Source organism: Theropithecus gelada, chromosome 7a (assembly GCF_003255815.1).
Source record: "Theropithecus gelada isolate Dixy chromosome 7a, Tgel_1.0, whole genome shotgun sequence".
Taxonomy (NCBI): Eukaryota; Metazoa; Chordata; class Mammalia; order Primates; family Cercopithecidae; genus Theropithecus; species Theropithecus gelada.
This window is the reverse complement of record NC_037674.1, coordinates 44,718,561-44,734,658: the sequence shown is the minus strand read 5'-3', so window position 1 is coordinate 44,734,658 and position 16,098 is coordinate 44,718,561. Positions and strand designations below refer to the sequence as shown.

Here is a 16,098-nt window from a genome sequence, read left to right as displayed (position 1 = left end):
TGGGTGGCTGGCTGAAATGACTCTGCTTTTTGGAGCAGAAAGGCTCAGCTGTTCCTGTCCCCCCAGGTCCTAACTCAGCTCAGCGCACAGAACTCCAAACAGAGCAGCTGTTCAGCTTCTGGAGCCTGGAAGAGGAGTGATCTCTGTACGGCTCTCCGCTTCCAGTCTCAGGGGAGGCTGGGAGGGAGGAAGAGCAGTACTCAGCTCAGAGTTCCCAGACTGGAAACAAGCCTTAAGAAGCCATTCAGCCGATCAATCCAACAACACACCTTCAATGAGCCAGTTCCGGGAGCCCAGCAGTGAACTGGATAAGCAGTGAGGGAGATGGAGAATTAAGAAACATGAGTGGAAAGACTTCAGTGGACATAAAAATAGAAGTTAAAGACAGCAACTATGGCTGTCATCTGTGGAGCGCCCACCATGGTAGCCACTCAGCTCAGTTATTTATATACATCTCCATGGTCTGAACCATAGATTCTGCCAGGAGGTAGACAGCCCTTTTTACCTATGTGGAGGCTGAGATCATAGGAGTTACATACAGGACGTGCCCAGGTTCTGTAGCCAGAACAATCACCTAGCATGATCCTGTCTTACAGACTAATTCATTCATTCCCTCACACCCAGAAATTTGTTGAGTACCCAGTATGTTTTGGGCTCTGTATTTGATGTGCTTGGAGTTGAGTGGTGGAAGCTCATGAGCACACAGGTGACAATGATACCATGGAGAGCCCAAGAAAGGGCTGTGACAGCCATGGGACAGGCTGTGCCTGGCTTGTCAGGAGGAAGTGGGGAGGTGTTGGCTTAGCTAGCCATGGAGGATGGAGGAGTGGCAGTTCAGCATAGGGAAGGTGGAAGGAGGGAGGAGGGAATTTCACATAGTAGCCCAGCAACAGCAAAAGTGTGAGACTTTGCACAGGGCATCTTCATCCTGGAGGCCCTCAGCCAGAGCATTGAGTCCAGGGGGCTCCATGACAGGGCCTGAGGCCAGACTATGGCTGATACCAGACAGTCAAGGGCCTTATATGGGATGCCAAGTGATTTAAACTTCATCCTGTAGGAAAGCGTTTTAAGCAGTGGGGAGGTGATGTGTTTAGATTTGCTTGATACCCAGATAACTCTTGCTCTTGCATGTAGGATGGGCTTAAGGGTGGGGTAGAGGCGGAGCAGGAATCCTGTCCTGACTTTGCTATTGCCCAGGGGTCTTGGTGGGAGTTTCAGGGACTAGGGCTGTGGCACGGGTGGAGAAGAGGGACAATAAGCAGGGACATTTCAGAGATGGAGTCAGTAGACTCTCGCTGGCAGAAAATTGAGGACAAAATAGTGTTCCTTGCCAGACACTTTTGTATGTGTCTCTGCAGTGTTTGTGGGCATAGACATGTGTCCATCTATGTACACATCACATGTGTGCATGCGTGTGCGTGCATGCGGGGCTACTGTCTGGATGCACATTGGTGATCATGCATGTGTTTGTGCATGTGAGAGTCTGTGCTCTCAGGCATCCTGCAATCTGCATGACTGTATTTATGTGTCTGTGCCTACGGCCTGTATGTCTGCTACTCCCAGTCCAGCTGTGAACCCACCCCGCTAGCCCACTCCCATTGTGCTCCGGGCTCAGCACAAGATTCTGTGTGCCAGGCACCCCCTAGGGCTTCAGCTGCTTTCCAGGCTCCTGCTGCTAAAGCAAGATGCATCTTCCATCCCTGTTTGATGCTGCAACATGGACCCCAAGGCGGTTCTTCAAAGGGAGCCACTAGGAGTGGAAAGAAAGAAAGTAAACATCAGGATTAAAACTGTGAACTAAGCCTGTCCCTGCTCTAGATCTGGCCCATGAACCTGCTCCCACAGGCAGGCTTTGATTTGACAACTGCATTTCCCCAGGCCAGGATCCCAGGGAGAACAAGAGGTTCTGGAAACAGAGAGATGGGCAGGGCTCAGGGAGGGGCTGGGGGACTGCGCTCTCTCGCACTCAGCAGCTTCCCATAGCTTCCTGAGTCCCTCTTCAAATGTGAAACAGCTGCCAATGGGCCTGCCCTCAGGGCCATGGACAGAGAGCCCTACCTCCTTTCCTTCCTTCCTTCCTTCTTTCCTTCCTTCCTTCCTTCTTTCCTTCCTTCCTTCCTTCTTTCCTTCCTTCCTCCCTCCCTCCCTCCCTTTCTTCCTTTCTTCTTTCCTTCCTTCTTTCCCTCCCTCCTTCCCTTCCTCTCTTCTTCCCTCGCTCCTTCTTCCTTCCTTTTTCCTTCTCTTTCCTTCCCCACCCCTCCCTTCCCTTTTCTTCTCCCCTCCTTCCCTAACCACCATTTCCAGAGGATACTGGGACTTCAAACTGACTCCCACATGTGTGCTACCTCTGATAGTTAGTGGTCGTGTGATTGTGGGCAAGCATGCCTGTTTTATAAGGTAACTACTCTGACCTCACAGGGTTGGTTGGTTGTTGGGATTTAGTAAATTCAGGCATGGATGTGCACAGCAAATGCCAGCCTGGCTGGAAAAGCTCAGCACATGGTAGCCATCAGAATTGTTGTCCCTGTTGTGCAGTATCAGTGATCAGGAGTGACAAGGCATCTTTTGATCTCAGCCTGCTTCTACCAGCAGGTAAACAAAGAGTGCGATGAGAGTTTTATAAAAGGCGGGGTGCTACGGTGCTTGGAGGGGGCTCAGAAGAGCAAGGGCCCAGCCTTCCAGGGAGAAGGAGCAAGATCTGGGAGAGCTTCCTGGAGGAGGTGACTCTTAAGTCTTACAGGACAGCTGGATTTCACCAAGTGAGTCCAGGCCAAGGAGACGCTTTGGCCGAGGTGTGAGAGGCAAACTGCAAAGACCTCTGGTGTGTCCAGGCATTGGATCCTGTGTAGGAAGCCTGTCTGCAGGCTATGATGTGAAGCAGGTCCTATGGGTGCTGGGCCCCGCTGGACGAATTTAACCAGACTAGGAGTGCTGGGACTGAGGGATCTGAAAAAAAATCTTTCCAGGCCAATAGATCTTCTAAACTCAGGTGGCAGGCTTGCTGTGGTGGTCGCCCAGATCCCCTTCAAGGAGGGACATGCTGGGAGAGCTATAGTCAGGCCAACCCCTTCCAGATGGTCTCAGCTGCAGAGGGCATGCAGGCCTGAGATCCTTCCTCTTCCTGGGCAGCGCACATTCGGTGACTGACCAATGCTGGGGTATAAAGGTGTGGCCATGACAGCCCAAGTCAGGACGACTCTGAGGAACTCATCTAGCTCCAGGACTCCTGCAAGGGATTGAGGGATTGGAGAGGCTGTGGCTGGCCTGCGCTGAAACCGCCTCTCTCTCTGCCCCACCTGCTTCCTTCCCCTCCCTTCCCTCCCAGAGGCTGTCTCTAAACTGCAGTAAACACAGTCGCAGAGTCCCCTACTCACCCCTTCGGGCTGAGCATTGTCTTTCCATACTGCTCTCCCCCTACTGTCTTCTTCTTATTTTTAATTTAATTTCTTTTAAAGACAGGGTCTCCATCTGTCGCCCAGGCTGCAGGCAGCAGTGCGATCACAGCTCACTGCACCCTCTACCTGGGCTCAAGTGATCCTCTCACCTCAGCCTCTGACTAGCAGGGACTAGAGGCGCACACTGCTATACACAGCTAATTTTCTTTTAAAAAAATATTTTTATGTTGCCTAGACTAGTTTCAAACTCCTGGGCTCAAGTGATCCTCCTGTCTCAGCCTCCCAAAGTGTTAGGATTACAGGTGTGAGTCACCACGCCTAGCCCTATTTGCCTCTTTTTAAAGTAAACTTCTTTTTTGTTGAAGTATAACATGCATACAGAAAGATGCAAAACTTAACCAATCATATACAACATAAATCTCTGCAAAGTGAACATAACCTGTAACTGTCACCAGATCAGGAAACAGAATTTTACCAACACTCCCAGAGTCCCTTTTTGCCCCACTCCTTCTCAAAGGAAACCCCCGTCCTGACTTCTAACACCACAGACTTAAGGCGTACATGTTTTTGAACTTGAAATTAACGGAATCAGAGTGTGCTGTCTTACCTATCTGGCTTCTTTCACTCAACATCACATTTGTGAGATTTGTTCATGTTGTTGCAGGTGGCAGTTCTTTATTCATTCTCACTGCTATACACATTTTCATTGTCTAAATTACCCCCACTTTATTTATCTACTCACCACTGATGGGCGTTCGGGTGGTTTCGAGTTTACGACTAATACAAACGACTCTACGATGAACATTCTTGTATCTTGTATAATTGACTTTTGGTGCCTTTATAAACAAACTTCTGTTAGATATGTACCTGGGCTCAGGATTTCTGGAGTAGGCATGAATATGTTCAGCTTTAGTGATGCTTCCAAACTGTTCTTCCAAAGGGATGGTATTAATTTACCCCTTCCCCAGCAGCATAGGAGAGTTCCAGTTGCTCCACATCCTCACCAGCCCTTGATATTGTCAGTCTTTGCACTTTCAGCCATCCCAGTGTAGTTCTAATTGGAATTTCCCTGATAGCTAATGAGGTTGAACATCTTTTCATGTGCTTCTTGGCCATTTGGAGGTCCTCCTTTGTGACGTGGCTCTTCTAAGGTTTTTGCCTATGGATCTACTGTTTTTGCCTTGTTGATTTGGAGGAGTTCTTTATATATGCAAGTGCTTTGTCAGATCCCCATGCCCCCTTTTTGAGATTCAAATATCCCCAGGGTAGGGTGAAGCCTGGCATCACCAATACTTGGGTAGTTCCAAATTACTTTCTCCCTTCTCTGGGCCTGGGAAGCCCTCCCAGAATGGAGGCCTTCTCAGTGAGGCTGCATTTCCCTTCCTCTTACCAGTTTTATTCTTTCGGCTGGGAGAAGCTAAAATACAAAAGGGTACACACTAAAAAAAATCAAGAGCAAAGATTCGGAGTTTTCACAGAGGTGAAAGGAAGCCATGGGAAGAGTTTGACCTCTCCCCTCTGCCTGGGCAAACACAAGTGGCGAGCATCTCAGTCTGGCCCGTAAGTGAGGAGGTAACTGCAGACCATGCTCTGAGGGGCTCTCAGGATCAGGATACCTGGCAGGGGACTGGAGGAGGTTGGAATCCCCTCCCTGCTTCCAGAGAGAGAGTGCAGAGGAAGTGCCCCAGCCTAGGGGGGATTGGAGGAGGAGATGAGAAGAAACAGGGAGGGTCAGAATGTTTTATGGAAAGATGTGAACCCCTCAGCGGACAGGACTCTGTCTTCATCTCCAGATCCCTGGGCCTTCACGGTACATGCCCCCGAATATGCCTACCAGAAAGTAAGGGACATGTAGAACTTTCTGAAGGTGAGCCCTGTGGAAGGAGGGCCTGTGGTGCTTATCAGTAAGGGTTGAATGAATGAAGTTCAAATTACGATGTAAATAATAACAGCTCCATTTCTTGAGCAGCAACCAGGCATGTGTACCTACTAGCACCACATTTAATCCAACAGGCACTAAGCTGAAACTTACACCCAGTTCCATCTGATTCCAGAGCTCACAGGCTTTTTCCCTAAGCTGCACACCTTCTCATGACAGGATAAAGAGCAGTTTACCAAGGTGTTCTCCAGGCAGGAAGTCCGCTCTTCTCCCTTCCAGGTGAGGAATCACAGGCCCAAGAAGAGGGGCTCTGAGAAAAGGAGGGGGAGAAAGGTGAAATTACAGATGCTCCTCTTATCCTGCCCATCACCTCCTTTAAACTGTTTCACCTCCCTTCCTCTCCTCCCTTCCTCCCTCCTTCCCTTCGTTCCCTCCCCTTCCCTCCCTCCCTCCCTTTTTCCTTCATTCCTTCCTTCCTTCCTTCCTTCCTTTCTTCCTTCCTCCCTCCCTCCCTCCCTTCCTTCCTTCCCTCCCTCCCTAGCTCCCTCCCTCCCCGCTCCACAAACATTTCTTGAGCACCTACTGTGTGCTGGACTCTGTGCTAGGGCCAAAGTGACCAGAACAGACACAAAACTCTGTCTTCATACAGTTCACACTCAGTGGTGAATGCAGAAGACAGCCATTAATCAAATGAAGATGTCATTACACATGGGATGGGGAATCCTGGAGGCAATTACATGCGGTTTGCTCTTCCGGCTGCAGACACTCCCCTCTCCAGTATGGGAGGGAGCCCAGCCTCTGTGAGTTCTGTTCTCAGAGGATTTTGTGTTGCTGGGTGAGCCGCATCATCCAGCCAAGCCGCTGGCTGCAGAGGCTGCTGTTGCCAAGCACCCCAGAACACACCTCCTCCTCTTCCTGGCTTTTGTTTTGTAAAAATACGTTTTCAGGGGAATTATGCTGAATTGTCTGAGAGAGGGAGGGCTTGGAGCAGGTGAGAGGGAAGTAGCTGAAGAAGGGATTTGGGGAGCTTCTCCCAACCAGAAAAAGGGGCACACAGACAGTAGGGATGGGTGGCGGTGGGGAGACCTTGGAGGGAAGTGGACAGTGAGGACCCTAGGGTGGTCACCCCTACTTGGCACACAAGGTTGCTGACCTTGTCAAAGGTGCAAATAATCCCCCCCCATAAACACACACACACACACACACACACACACACACACTCACTCAGGTAAGCCTGGCAGGGACATTGTAGAGCCTCCAGTCTTCAGGGTCTAGGAAATCCTGGACAACAGCCATTATTTATGGTGTCCAGGGCAGCTCGCAGTCCTGAGGAGCTAGCCTGAGCTATATGTTCCTTAAGCCCCCAGACCCTTGCTTGAGTGGGGAGAAGCCCCAACATCAACCGAGATGGAGCTGCCCAGCCTTGCAACGCAGCCCCAGTTCTTCACCTAGTTTTCCTCCCTTCATCTTCAAACTCCTTCCTAGCCTCTGGACTATCATATTTCCTCTGGCCTTTTTCATCTGATCCTCTACTCCCTAACTCCAGTGGGAGACCTCGACCCAGAACTCCTATGTGCTTCTCTAGCATATTCCCCCAAATCTGAGTTGTTTAGCCAGAGTGACACTGTGGCAGGGTGGAGGGGGTAATAACAGTACTACCTCATCAGGAAGTTGTGAGGATTAAACAAGATAATCCACCTGCAGCCTCTAGTGGAGCATCTGAAACATAGGATGTGCCCCGTCAACGTGAGCTATTATTGTGAATTACCTTTCCAAGCAGAGGGGAGATGGGAACGCAGGCCCAGAGGCCTGGAGGTGCAGGACACATTCGCACAGTTGGAGTTCACACAGCGGTGCCATCTGAGGGTTAGGAGAGTTGCTGACGCAGGAAGGCCACCCAAGATCTAGAACATGTGTGTGATTATATATGCCATCCTGAGGGGTCTGCGATCTCTTCCTGCAGGCCATGGGAAGTATAAATGTTTTTTATTTTTTATTTTTTGGAGACAGGGTCTCACTCTGTTGCCCAGGCTGGAGTACAGTGGTGCAATCACAGCTCACTGCAGCCTCCATTTCCCAAGTTCGGGTGATCCTCCCACCTCAGCCTCCTGAGTAGCTGGGACCATAGGTGTGCACCACCATGCCTGGCTCATTTTTGTAACTATGAGTGTTTTTCAAGCAGGGATGTGCATTTTAGAGAGCCCACTTGGCCATGGTATGGAAGATGGATCTGGAGAGGGAGAGGCACACCATTACATACCATTGACCCTGGTTTATAAAGACAGCCCTTCAGCATCTGGGCAGGCAACATAAGGAGAAGGGGAGTCTAACCCATTTTCCAACTACATCTCATTTTTAGTGAGTAAGCAACTTTGGAATCATGTTAATTGTATTGCCAGAGAAGTGATACAGCAGGAGAAGAAAAACACTGTGTAAAGAGATTGCAAAATTGAAAACCTGTTGTGACTCTGTAGGTGACAGTGATGCAGGGACACAAATGTGTCACAGTTTCTTAACTCCTGACACCTCCCCTCCCACCCCCTGTTCTACCCACTGACCCCAAGAGGTCTCTTCTTCAGGCTGTGCATTTATTAGGACTCTGTGTTGCGAGTAGCAAAACAAACAAAACCTCAGTTGAGACCAGTTTAAACGGGAAAGGGAAGTTATTGACTTGCATAACTGAAAAACCTAGAGGGAGGTTTGGCTTCAGGTGAAGCATGATCTTGTGGCTCAAACAATGTTACCTAAGACCTGATTTCTCTCTGTCCTGCCATCTACAATACAGGCCTCATCTGCAGGCTTCACTTAGAGGACCCCCAGTAACTCCAAGCTTTCCCTCACAATTACAAATGGTTGTGTTGGTGCCTGACTTCACATCTCTACCATACTCTCTCCCAACCAAAGGGGAGTCTCTCTTTCCCACAATAGCCTTCCTTTCCTCCCCTCGCTCACATGCACGCCTCCTCACTGCGCATTGGCTCTGAGGGGTCATACAGCCATCCCAAACCAATGAAGGGGGCGTGGGGCTGTGATCCACAATTGGCTGAGGATCCACCATCCTCATCCACGTGGAAGGCAAAGGAGGAAGGCTGCTTTCCCAGAGGAAATTGCCCTGAGAACATGGGATCTGGACAAGGGTGAATCTGATGCTACATCCTGTGTGCATTCTCCTTACTTTCTAGGATTTGTCCTCTAGATTTGGAGGCTCCTCTTCTGTTCTCATCCTTTAAGGATAGGCCCTTCACAGTGCTGTCCTGGTCTCCCTCCTGAGCCACCATCTCACCTTCTTCTGCCCTCCTTGACCACTCATGCATTGCTGACTCTTGAACTCACGTCTCCAGTCCCAATGTTTCTCCTGTACCATGAAACCGTATATCCACTGCCTGCAGGACTTCCCATTCTGACCTCCCACAGGGGCCTGGCACCCACCATGTCTAAAGCCTGATTCATTCTCACTCCTCCCAACCACCCTGCTCCAAAATTGCTTCCCCTTCTGTAGTGTCACCGTTGCCCCTGAGCCTGAAATCTGATCACTCTTGATCCCTTCCTCTCTCACTCCCCCAAATTTAATCAAGCCCCAGGCCATAAATCCCTGGAATCCATCTACTTCTTTCTCTTCCTTCCCCCTCCCTCTGGTAGGTCTCGGTGAAGTTCTGCTTGACTGATGGCTTCTATTTTAGCCAAGGCCCCTCCCCTGCGCTGCAGAGCCTCTTAACTGCTTCCCTGGCCACCGGAGTGGCCTGGCCCTGAGGGCAGGGTCGATAGCCTCATCACTGCCCCACTGACAAGAGCTCAGGACAGTGCCTGGTGCATAAAGGCTCCCACAGAAATCTGCAGGTGAATAAATCAACCTGTGAATGACAGGGGAAAGGGCAAGAAGATTCTTCTTGGGAAAAAGTCAGTATCTCCGAAGGCCTAGGGAAGCAGGAGCTTCCTCAGATGACCGGCGCTGGCCTGGCAGAGCCTGGTCTTTCCTCATTCAAAGCTCATCGGGCAGAGGACTGCCCAGCTCTGGCCAGGGGTGCAGGACAGCTCCTGGCAGGCACTGTCCATCAGAGGAAAGAATTCTTAAAGAGCCTTTGAATCTCTAAATTTTGGGATTCCAAATGTTCAGCTTTTCCCTTAAGCTCAGTACATTTAGCCCCAGTTACCACCTGGAGCAGCTAAAAGCCAAACTGCTCCATTTCTTGTTTAAAGTCATCAGAAAACCAGCAAGTCACAACCGGGGCTTTGGGAACAAAGTGTGCTTGTTCTTCCCCCACCCTGGTCACGGGAGGTAGGCATATGGGTTAACGACACCTAAGACTCCAGCTACTGCAGTGACATTAAAATGTCTGTCGAGGAGAAGGGAAAATGTGCCTGTTTGGCTTTAAAGGGCTGACAAACTTTAATATCCTTCTGTGACTCGGCAGAGACGGCAAACCAGTGGCAAACGCACGTATGTGGGAATAGACCTGTGGCTGTGTGTTTTTGGTCTTCTGTACCAGGCTGCTGCATTTTTACAGACAAAGGCTTGCTCTTACCTCTCTTCTGCTGAACAAGGGCCTCCTTCAGTCCTTGACAGGCTTAAAAATAAACATAAGAAAGGAGGAGAAGACTTGGTTTTGTCATGTTCTGGCTTGGGCCCGTGGCCATGCTGGGCGTACCACAGCATGATCTTATTTAAGCCTCACAGTAACCCTGAGAACAAACACCCTCACCACTCCCATTTTGCCAGATGGAGACAAAAAACTTACCCAAGGTTGAATGGCTGGTGCGTGACAAATCCCTTTTCCCCTCCTGATGCAGATCTGTTCTCCCCAAAGCCCTAGAGGTACCAGGCTGATGACACAATCATCTTTAGATCCTAGGGCCTTGGTAACCGTTCTGAGAGAAGCCAGGACCATAGAGGGCTGGGGATTTATCACACTTCTTCCGACACTGGCCCCCAGTGAGAAGCTTGAGTAGTAACCTCACAGGACAGCCCAGTCTTCCTGGTTGCAAGAATTTTAGTTCATGTAGTTCATGTAGTATATACCATGGTAGACTCTGGAAGATTTCTCCCTATGTGACCCACCTTACATAATGCTAATTGGATTTTTTTTTTTTTTTCTTTAAGACAAAGAGGTACTAAGAAGAAAACAAAAAAATGAGTCAAAATCTCCCTGGTCAGATAGCTTTTGTTAACATTAACAAACCCAAGTATAAGGTTAAAAAATTCAAACAGCAGGAAAGTTTTAAAAATTAAATACCATTCCCCTCTATTCCTCTCCCAAAGGCAATCTTTGCTGATATTTTCTCGTGATTCTTTCCAGCAAAAAGGAGCATGTAAAATCCTATAGATACGACTCTATTTTGTTCTTGACACAAAAGGAGAGATTACCCCTGAGGTATTCTGCAGCTCGTCTCTTTCACTCTAACATGTCTGAGAGAAGCTTCCCATGTTAGCACAGAGCAATCTACCGTTCTTTTCCTGAACTCTATGTGTTCATATTCTTTGCTCATTTAAAAACCTGGCATTTGGTTGTTTTCCTATCAAACTTTTTGTAAATTAATAAGTTCGTGGTCAAGTTTATATGTTAGAAATATGTTTTCTCTGTTTTTCACTGCTGTAACTTCTAATAATATTAGCATTTCTCCTTTTTAGCCACACAAGGATCACAGAGAGGAGAAGAGAGGACTGTATGAGCTACCGACTGCGACTGTGACAAATTACCACAAACGCAGTGGTTTCAAATAACTCATTTATTGTCTTACAGTTCAGGAGGTCAGAGCTCTAAAGTGGGTGGACAGGGCTGTGTTCCCTTGTGGCTCTGGGGAGCCTTTTCCAGCTTATATAGACCACCATGGTTTGTGGTCCCGTCCTCCGTCTTCAAAGGCAGCAGCGAAGTGGCCTTTTCTTTCCTGTCTGACCTCTGTTTCCACCCTTACGTCTTCTCTTTCTATCTGAGCCTCCTAGCTCCCTCATATAAGAACCCTTGTGATTACATTGGGCCCGCCCAGATAATCCAGGGCAATCTCCCCATCTCAACACCTTTAATTTAATCACAATAGCAAAAACCCTTTTGGCATGTAAGTTATCATATTCATGAATTCCAGGGATTAGGACACGGACATATTTGGGGGCCATTTTTCAAAGAAGAAGGGGAGAAGGTATGTTGGGGGAAGGGGTGGTAGTATTGGTGCAAATTGTAGCTGTCCCCTCACCTCTGAAAGTCTGGAACCTTCTACATTTGGTGTGATTTAAGCCTCCTAAAAAGTGACATCCCTGCTCTGCAAGGCTATCACATCACAAGATTTGTTTCTTGTCCCCTCCCTGCCTCCAACACATATATCTGGCATGATGGCAATTTATGAACATCAAGCACCTGTGCCAGAAAATTAACTCTCCCAGCTGGGTGGTACCTCCTCACCAGGCTGAAGGCTCCTGGAAGCCACAGACCACGTCTCAAGCTTTGTTGTTTTTCTCTCTTACACAATCTGCCTGGCACAACACTTCATATGTGATTAGAGAGGGAAAGAGGAAGGAAGGAAGGAAGGAAGGAAGGAAGGAAGGAAGGAAGGAAGGAGAAAGAAGGAAGGAAGGAAGGAGAAAGAAGGAAGGAAGGGGAAAGAAGGAAGGAAAGGAAGGAACGAAGGAAGGAGAAAGGAGAAGGAAGGAAGGAAGGAAAGAAGGAAGGAAGGAGAAGGAAGGAAGGAAGGGGAAAGAAGGAAGGAAAGGAGAAAGGAGAAAGGAGAAGGAAGGAAGGAAGGAGAAGGAAGGAGAAGGAAGGAAGGAAGGAAGGAAGGCAGGAAGGAAGGAAGGAAAAAAGAAGACAAGGAGTCAGTGCTTCTCTGCAGGCCCCAGCTCTCCTTGCACCTTCCTGTAGAAATGCTCTCCTGTTCTTCCTCTTCCCCGAGGTCCTCTTCCCCAAGGTCTTCCCCTCCCTGGAATTCAGCTTGACTTCTCTTTTCCTTGGATGACTGGGCTTTCCAAGAGGACACTGGCTAGAGGCAGGTGGTTGAGCAAAGACTTTGTGAGAAGATCATGGCCTATTTTCCATCCAGCCATCAGTGCCCTATTTTCTATTTAGCAGAACACTGAAAGCAGGAAAGCAGTAAGAATAATTAGCACGAAGTCAAACCTCTTTTGGCATTCTGCTGGGAGTGGAAGGGCAAGGAAGGCAAGGCGCAGTTCTGACATGGTGGGGGGGAGAGGGTTCAGATATTGGTCTTATTCAGATACATCCGAAAGGCAGGAGGATGGGCTAGATGACCTCTCAAGGTCCCGTCCATTCTGAGATGTTCACTGCCACTATGTCCTCACCCCTGTGAATCTGCCTCCGGCCTCTTACTCTGAAACCTCCAGCCTTATGTCCTCCCTGAGTTGGCCAGGGAACCTTTTCCCCTCCTGATTATAAAAATAGCACATACTTCCTATTATGAAAAGTTTGACAATTTAAAGGAGCAGGAAAATATGATATCCACAATTCAGCTATCCAGAGGGAAGCATGCTTAACATTTTAGACTATTTTTCTCCTAGTCTTTATTCTATGCATATATATTTGCAACTCCTACAGTAGGCTTCTTGCTGTAGTATTCTGGGAGGATGTGTCAGGAGATCGGCCGCCCTACCTCCAGGTAGCTTGTCCCCAATGGATGGCTGCTTCCCTCATCCAGTGGCTGCCAATGACGGAGCTGCTTTGGCTCACCCCAACCAAGTAGGCAGTGGGAAAGCCTTTCTCTGCAGTAACTCAGACCTTAAGGGAGGTTTCGCTTTGTCGGTGAATGAAAACAGGAGACTGGGCCAGGTGTGGTGGCTCATACCTGTAATCTCAGCACTTTGGGAGGCCGAGGCGGGCAGATCATTTGAGACCAGGAGTTCGAGACCAGCCTGGTCAACATGGTAAAACGCTGTTTCTACTAAAAATACAAAAATTAGCTGGGCATGGTGGTGGGTGCCTGTAATCCCAGCTACTTGAGAGTCTGAGGCAGTAGAATCGCTTGAACCCAGGAGGTAGAAGTTGCAGTGAGCCGAGACTGTGCCACTGCACTCTAGCCTGGGCAACAAAGTGAGACTCCTTCAAAAAAAAAAAGAAAGAAAGAAAGGAAAGGAAAGGAAAGAAGGGAAAAAGAAACAGGAGACTGTCTCCAGGTCTCACAGAATTGGAGTCCTATTCGGGAAAATGGGAGGATGGAGGCAGGTATCTCACGAAGTCCCGCGGACCCGCACAAGGTCTCCTGCATGGATCTCTTCCCCGTCTCCCCTCTTCCTGTTTCCTTTCTAGCTTTTCACCTCTTTCTCCTCAGTAGCTACCGCTTCAGGAGAGGAGAGGTGGGATCTCTGGGAAGGAAGGTGTGGGGAGGAGGGGCTCCCTGAGGTACAAGGCAGGAGGTGGGGAAAGGAGGACTTCCGCTTAAACTGTAGCTGCTTCACTCAATGGTGCATCTAAAATAAAACATATTTCATTCTCCAAAAACTAATCTTTTCCCGGAAAGAAAATACAACCACACAAATATTATTTGGCCCACATAAGAAATTGATATTCCTCCTATTACTCTACTCATAACTCTGTTTCCTGTGAGCAAACACATTGACCTTATTAGCCCAAGAGAACATTTACATCCTCCCTGTCCAAGGTCAGATGACAAGAGACAAAACAGCATATTGTACTCAAGTTACCGACTCCTTTAATCACTTGGAAGGGAAATAGGGGTGGGTGTGGGATCTTGGGGAAGGCAGGGTAAGAAGTCTCTTTTCACTTGATCACACATATTTTTAATGTACATGAAATTACACAGTGTTTGTGTTTTTTCACGATATCATAAGCACTATCCCCCAAGTTTTTAAAAACTCCCTAAAGACGCTGTCTTATCTGAGCACGCTTGCAAATGAATGCATACTATTCCATTGTAGAGCACAGCGGTGGTTCTGTGATTTTAGGAACAGAGGTCCTAACAGACCAGAAGACCTCATTTTATTCTTGCTAAAGTAAATCCTTAAGATTTCCCAATAACTAGCTTAGTAATTGCTGGTAATTTTCCAAAGACATCACTGATAAGGAGCAGCTTCTGTTAGATGACTGGAAATATTGCCCTGGTTGTCAAAGCTGTGTGAAGAAGGCACTGGGGCCAGGTTTGGCAGTAACCACGTAAGCGGAGTCAAGAAACATAGCCTAGGAGAAGACACAGTATTGATTCCACAGCTGTCAGTCTATCCCAGGGAACAGAACTGAAGATATTTCATCCTGTACACAGGCAGGCAGCTGTGTTACTGCACAAGAGTGGACAGACGTGGAGCCAGCACATTCCTAACTTTGAATTCTGATCATCTCTGAGATTGTGTAGCCCTCAGTTCTCAACCCTGGTTGTACACTAAGGGGGAAAAAAGTCAGTACTCAGGACTTACTGCAGACTGATTAAAGAAAAGAATCAGAGATTCCCCTCTTTGGAGAATCTGAGAGATTTAGCTCTCTGTTCAATTTTCGTAGTTTGGATGACCTGGAAAGCCTTTGTGGAGGCAGGGACTGGGCTCTATGACTTCTGTTAGGTCCCCTTTCCCTCCCTGTGTTCCTTAGCCAGGACTTCGCAGGAAACACTGGGATATCAACAGTTCCACCCTGCGTTTTGCACCCAGTTTTCTTGTTTTTGTTTTATCTTGACATCTCATCATCAGGGAGGCTTGGTGAATAGGCCGGAAATTTTGGAACCACAACTTGGCTTCTGACTGCCTCAGGCCTTCTCGAAAGTTTCCAGCAGTCAAGAGTTTCATCCAGATATCTGCAGGGGACCTTCAAGGGAACAGCTGGGAAGCTCATTGCCCCATTAGGACTCCCTATGACCTTCCCAGAGGGCCCAGCCACACAGATGCAGCCTGGAATGTGGCAGGAAGCGACAGAACAGGCAGGAAGCCCAGCTCCACATTACATTGTTACATCGCAAGCAGCCTCCAGCGCCAGCCCTGAAATATCCCATTTCTTCCTGATCCACCCCCACTCCCAAACACACAGCGAACCAGCCAGTAAGATTCAGCAGTTACCTCTGAAATGCGTCTTGGATCTTCTGTCCTAACACCAACTCCCCAGCGCAGGAGCAATCTCCTAACTGGACTTCCAACCTCCAGTCTCTCCACCTCCAGCCCATTCTCCATGCCATGGCCAACATGATCTTACCAATCTAAGATCTTCTGGTTTGAAGATGGCATAAAGTTAGTAATCCTCCTTTCATTTTCTGGAAGTAATCCAAAAACAAAAAGGACTTGAGAGATAAAAACACAAATTCCATTTTTAGTAAAAGTAGCAGACACCTAAACCACAAAATAGATGTAAGAGTTGCCAAAAGCAATAGAGCTTCAGCAGAGATGTTGCGGGAAGAAATAGAGCAAGGATGCTGTGCTGCAAAGTTTCCGGGACAGCCTGAAAAAGAATCCTCCAGAAGGGGAGGGGCACACCTGGATGCGGAATGCACAGAGCCCTTGTGTGCAGCAGCAGAAAATGGGTGCAGGTGCTGTGGCCTGAGCTCTGCTGGCTCAGGACTCAGACAAGCCATAGTTGTAGGAAATGGTCTGTTTCTGTGGCAACAGGGGAGGAGAGGCTTTGCCTCGGAGAATCTTCACCATTGGTTGGAAAGAATTCAAGGCTTAGTGAATTTACATGAACCCTGGGTCATAAGGAAAATTTAGCCAACCTGGGAGACAATCTTGGCCTTTCTCACACCTGAGGTCCACGGGGAAGAAAAAACATTACCTGCTTCAATAATGAGTAACATATACAGAGTTTTGACAAGAAACAAAGGAGGAAAAAAAAAGAAAAAGCAAACAGCAGGTAAAGAAGATTCATCAAAAAACATTGCCATGGAGCAGATGAA

General features: G+C 48.3%; 1 long non-coding RNA gene across 1 annotated transcript; it reads right to left on the bottom strand.

The window, feature by feature from the left end:
• Positions 1–627: 627 nt before the first annotated feature.
• LOC112627872 lies at positions 628–15,798 on the bottom strand. The gene is made up of 4 exons (XR_003120238.1): positions 15,272–15,798; positions 5,386–5,584; positions 4,138–4,812; positions 628–1,750 (listed from the first exon to the last, which is right to left on the bottom strand). It is a non-coding gene; the product is annotated as an uncharacterized LOC112627872 (long non-coding RNA).
• Between the last annotated feature and the right edge of the window lie 300 nt (positions 15,799–16,098).